Raw genomic sequence first — 6,195 nt, 5'->3', positions numbered from 1 at the left:
AAGAGAAAAGAAAAGAAAAAAGAGAAAACCCAAAAGACACATGACAGTCTGAAAGCATAAAACCAGAGTTCCCAGCTACCTGCCTTCCCCTCCCTTCCCCTCCCTTCCCCTCCCGTCCCTTCCCCCTGTGTCTCTGGCCTGGCCAGCTTTTATCTTCTCCAGTTTGCACTCATGCACTTATGAGGCTGCCTTCCCAGTGTACTCGGTCTCTTTCTCTTCCCTAACTCTTGCAGCTCAGTGTCCTATGGTTAGTCTTCTCTGTTTGAGAGATGGGTGCAACTGAAATGCATGGAGTTCCTACTTCTCTGCCATCTTGTCTCCTCCTTATTTGTTTTTGTAGAGGAAGGAACTAAGGCTTGCAGAGGCTTTAGGTAATGTAGCCAGTCAGCAGATTTTTAAACATGAGCACATACACATGTTTAGAATAAATGACGGTTTGTAGAAAAGATGTGGTGTAAATAGGCTTTATATGGAGCTTTTAAAAAAATCTGTTGCCATTGGTGGTCCTCAATTGGAGGCTCAGTGCTCTATTTGGGATTCGGGAGGGGGCACTGGAGAAACCCAGGGAATTTACTGTGTTGTTCCTTAGGTTCTCCACATCCTTCTGGCCATCTGCCTTCTCCCAGAACTGGGAGGAATGTACCTGCTATATCTTGGCAGAACTAGAAGTCTTGTGAAGCTATGTATATTCAAGTCACCGTGACCTTGGAGTTGTGTTTCATGTCTTTCCCAATCTAGAATATTTCTGTTAAAAAATATGGGATTAGGAATGGATATTTTGATCTCTGGTGAGATGATTTTAATACAGATAGGGTATATAATATTATTGGCAATGGGAATGAAAAAATTTTAAGAACTTTGCTACTTCTACCCCATGATCTGTTGTCAGAGAATGGTTTCCTCCTGAGAAAATGTATCATGAGAACAGAGCAAAGAGAGCCCCAAAGAAATAGTGACAGTAGCAGATTTTACTTCATCTAGGTGACAACCTCGTGGTAAGGTTACACAACTTATATATGTATCTATCCATCTAACTCAGAAATAGAATTTCAAGATGGGAAAAATATTGGGAAGTACATTCTGCAGTGCAGTGTGCTTTGCCACTGTCATCATTTTCAGAAATGTAAAAGAGCTTGAGGAGCACTTCCACACTCTCAGGTCTTAGTTTTTACCTTAGCTGCATAGCTGACATGAATTCAATCAGGAATAAATTTGCTTGCCAACAGATAAGAGCTAAAAAAGAGATATATCAGAGCTCAGTTAGAGGTTGCACTTTCATCATCAGTTATTTAAATTATAGAAGATACACTTTCATCAGGGCACCTAGGTAGCTCAGTCAGTTAAGCATCTGACTTCAGCTCAGGTCATGATCTTGCGGTTCTTGAGTTCCAGCCCTGCGTCTGGCTCTGTATTGACAGCGCAGAGCCTGGAGCCTGCTTCGGATTCTGTGTTTCCCTCTCTCTCTGCCCCTCCCTTGCTCATCTCTGTCTCTTTCTCAAAAATAAACAAACATTAAAAAATATCTTTAAGAAGAAAGATACAGTTTTATTAAATTTTGTCAGAAAATTATTAGAGAATGTAAATGCATATTCATTTTTATGATACCTGAGCACAGTTCTTCTGCTCATATCACTCATCAACCACTTTTCTTGTTTATTTCTCAAATACTCATTTATCGTTCCCTTACTTATGTGATTTAAATTAACCAAGCTGGTTATGTGTTTATATTGTGGAATCTGCTGTAAGTAATATACTTAATACTATTCATCATTAGAACCATTTATGTAGACTCTGTACTTCCTATTGGCTTACTACTTTCTAGTCCTTTTTTCATAATGTACTAGTATATGCTTTTAAAAAACACATCTACTTACATAGATATCTATGATAAAATGTTTCTAAAATGCTATATACCTTGTTTAATGAAAACTAATTGATTTATTTCTCTTTGGTGTCAGTATGCTAATTCTCTTGAAGCTATTTCTTTGTTATCTGTCACATTTTAGGGTACTGTGAGATAGCTAGAAAATTAAGATTTGGCATGAATATATTGATATTTATTTAAACTTAAGAAAAATAACAGTGTTCAAGTTTTTGTTTTATAGCGGTATTTTAAAACACATTTTTGTCTAATTTCAGGTATTATGAATATAATATCTCAAGGTGAAGAGTAGTAGGTACAATTAACAACCACTTGTTAAATGTTGCTAAAACTTTTTTGCTGTTATACTATATAGCACTTTGTGTTTCCGGCATTGATGACTGATAACATTCATGGAGAATTGCCAAGGAATGCTCACTCAAGTCTTGGTGTGCAGAGTTTTTTAAAAAAAATTTTTTTTAAAAACATACATTTATTTTTGAGAGATAGAGACAGTGTGATCAGGGGAGGGGCATAGAGAGAGGGGAAGACACAGTCTCCAGCCTCTGAGCTGTCATCACAGAGCCAAATGTGGGGCTTAAACCCACGATCGGTGAGATCATGACCTGGGCTAAAGTCAGGTGCTTAACCGACTGGGCCACCCAGGCACTCCTTGGTGTGCAGTTTTTACTAGGGATCAGTCATGTAGGCAAGGCTGACTGCTTACATCGCTGATCTTAATATCCAGCTCAATTAAGAGGTCAAGCATAGTTCAAGGTCTACAACATAAGTAGCAGTTGTTACTATAGACTATCTAGAGTGGTCCAAATTTCCCAAGTAAACAAAAATATCTAAGCAGGTAGAATATTCCAAGGGAATAGATACTACCTTCCAGGTTCTGGGCAAAGGACAAACCTTTCTTTGGAATGTTAAGGGTTTACACCACCCCGATTTGCTGAAATAATCCTTTGTTACACATTTACAGCTGTATGTTGAAACTGAAATACTTTAATGACTGTGTAACAAATTCTTTTGCAAGTCATGTGGTATACATTTTTTTTTTTTGCTGTAAAGAATTATGAGCTGGTAGATGACTATAAAACAAACCATTTTGGATGATCATGAAACAAATTTTTTTGCAAGTTATATGGTTTCTGATTTTTTTCTTTTAAACAATTCAAATAATTGTAAGCTCATAGGTAATTAAAAATGTTTCTAAAATCAGCATGTGGTTCCCAGCATAAAACTATTTCTATTCAGTTGAACTTTTGTCTATATAAAATTTTTCATATTTATTTATGAAATATGAAATATCAGAATAGATCTGAGCGTGAACCTGTTTTATCTAACAATGGATGGTAGTCACCAAATTGTTAGATACATGGACTAATTTTTAAAGTTTTATTCATCTTATCAAAAGTGCATGACCAATACAATTTTAGTTTTATATGTATTAATATTTATTAAAATTTTTATTTTAACCATGTGGTAGTGAAGTAATTATAATTTCAGAGTATTTTTAACCCTTAGGATATTATGGCCATAGAAAATAAAAAAATAACTTTCACTTACAAATAAACGTTATAGAATCATTAATAAAATACTTAGAGTTTTAAAGTCATAATGGGTAAATTTTGTGCTGGAAGTAGGATGAAAATATGAATTCAAGGAGGAAAATGAATAATGAAAATCTCATAGAAGAGTTTGTTCATATAACTTTTTAAATTTTTAAAATATTTATTTTTGAGGGAGAAAGAGAGAGACAGAATGTGAGCAGGGTAGAGCAGAGAGAGAGAGGGAGACATAGAATCCAAACTAGGTTCCAGGTTCTGAGCTGTTAACACAGAGCCAAACATGGGGCTGGAACTCACAAGCCATGAGATCATGACCTGAGCTAAAGTCAGATGCTTAACTGACTGAGTCACCCAGGCGTTCCAATTCATATAATTTTTAAACAGATGACAGTGGGTATCACATTATGACACTATTTAGATTATATTAGATACATTTAAAAGAGGTATATAACAGTTTTACTTTAAAATATAAGTACTTATACCATAAATGACTGTTGGGAGACAGTTCTCCATAAATCTCGTATTTCTACATGTCTAGGCATTATCAGCTAGGTGCTCCACACCTATTTTTCAGCAATTTTTGTATAAGCGGGTGGCTTAAAAGATGGAGCCAGTACCTCCAGTGCAAGTGTATTTATATTCCTGACATTAGAGATGGAGACATCTTCTTCCATTCCCCAGAGATATTTGCTTATATTCCAGGGTAGTAAGGACAGTACCTCTCTCCAGGGGAGTTTGTGGGCAGATTTTCCAGTAGCCTTGATAGAAAATCAGGGTCTCCAAATCTAAGGATTCCCCTCTTGTAATGTATCCCCACAGTGTATGCAGGCAGTATCTGGCCTTGGTCACATCACCATGTAGAAACTGGAGCTTGGAGTCCATGGCAAGATTATGCTATTGCGAAACATACTAAGCTGTCTAAATCCATTTGGACACCTTGTTTCTTTACTGACTGAATTTGTGGAAGTATGGCAAACCAACCTTGGAGCCGCAAACATAGCACAGGGTAGGTACTTACTGCTTGACTCCTTGGCACTGACATACTTTGCAAATATTTGAACATATGAAACAATTTAGAAGTGAACTTAAGCATCAAAACAACGACTTTTCCCATATTTTTAGATCCTGTAATAGTGCTTGGCATACACTGGGCACAAAAACATATTTACTGAATGAAGGAATGGAAAATAAATAATTGAATTAATGAATGCAAAATTTTCTAATCCGTTTTTCCTCCGGCCTACTGTGGACTGGAAAGCATGCTAAATATGTTGATTATTTCTAAGGCGAAAAGAACATTTAAGAATTTAGTTCCATTCATTTGTATGTTTCTTTTGAAAATATTTATTAAATTCCTACTTTATGCTAACTATTTAATACATATTGGAAAGCAAAGGTGAGGAGGAAACAATTCATTTTTTCAAAGAAGCCTGGTGAAAAAATTGCTCAAATATAATGCACTAACTGTTTTAATGAAAGAATATGCAAAATATCACGTGACTAGAGTTTAGAATGTTTTATTTTTGCCTGAGGGACCNGTCTGTTCAGGTTTTCTATTTCTTCCCGTGTGAATTTTGGTAGTGAGTGTGTGTTTAAGAATTTGTCCATTCAAAGAAGTAATACTTTGAACAGACTCTTGAATTAGAGGTAGGAGTTTGTCAGGTTGTGCATGCTAATAAGAAAGTGCAAAGAAGTGAGACATTGCAGGATCTTAGTAGGGATGAGGCATAGTTTTATTTAAAGTGAAGAACTAAATAATTTTCAGAATATCAAAATTATAACACTCTTCTGAGTAATATATGCAATTGAATCACTATATTGTACATGTGAAACTAATAAAATATTGTATGTTATCTACATTGGAATTAAAATTTAAAAATTAACAGCAACGTTAACACCAAAACGTAGCAAACATAATGCCAAATTATGAAGAATTGATTGAAAATCCAAAACTCTCAGAAATACTGTCCTTGATTTAAAAAATTTTTTAATGTTTATTTATTTTTGAGAGAGAGACAGAGTGTGAACGGGGAGGGGCAGAGAGAGAAGGAGATACAAAATTCGAAGCAGGCTCTAGGCTCTGAGCTGTCAGCACAGAGCCCAGCAAGGGGCTCGAACGAACAGACTGTGAGATCATGACCTGAACTGAAACCGATTACCCAAATGACTGAGCCACGCAGGCATCCCTGTCCTTGATTTATGGATAACTTATTTTTTGATAAGTTGTTGAAGAGGTCATCCTCCAAGCTTTGGGTATGAAGACCTATACTTCCTGAGCTGAATGTGTTAATGGCATTCCATATGTCACTTTCTGCCTCTTGAGAAATTTTACGGGGGAACTCAGGTTCCATTGGAAAGATCTCCGAGTTAAGAAGCATTCTTAATATATTTTAAGTCAAATGTGGACACTTTGGTACAGCCAAAATAGATGGGTAGCTGTGAGCTAAGTATTAATTCCTATAAGTCCACCTGGATCCTTATATTTAGCTTAGAGCCATTATTGATCTAAAACATTGTGCTAAGTCAAACTTTAGAACCCAAAAGGAAATTCTTTAAGAATGAAAGATATCTGAGGCAAGAAATATTACCTTAAATCTCTGGGTTCATGTTGGATTTTGTTAGAATGACATTTTTTATAACATTTTTCAAGGGCTCGGAAATGTCATTCTATCTAGCATTTAATTTCGAATTTCTGCAAAGACTTTAAGGTTACTTTTTTTAAAAAATATGAGTTTAACACAATAGTTATGTTGCATTCTG

Source organism: Crocuta crocuta, unplaced genomic scaffold (genome assembly GCF_008692635.1).
Source record: "Crocuta crocuta isolate KB4526 unplaced genomic scaffold, BGI_CrCroc_1.0 scaffold91, whole genome shotgun sequence".
NCBI classification, from domain to species: Eukaryota; Metazoa; Chordata; class Mammalia; order Carnivora; family Hyaenidae; genus Crocuta; species Crocuta crocuta.
The sequence above is the reverse complement of the archived record's forward strand: the minus strand, read 5'-3'. Positions refer to the sequence as shown.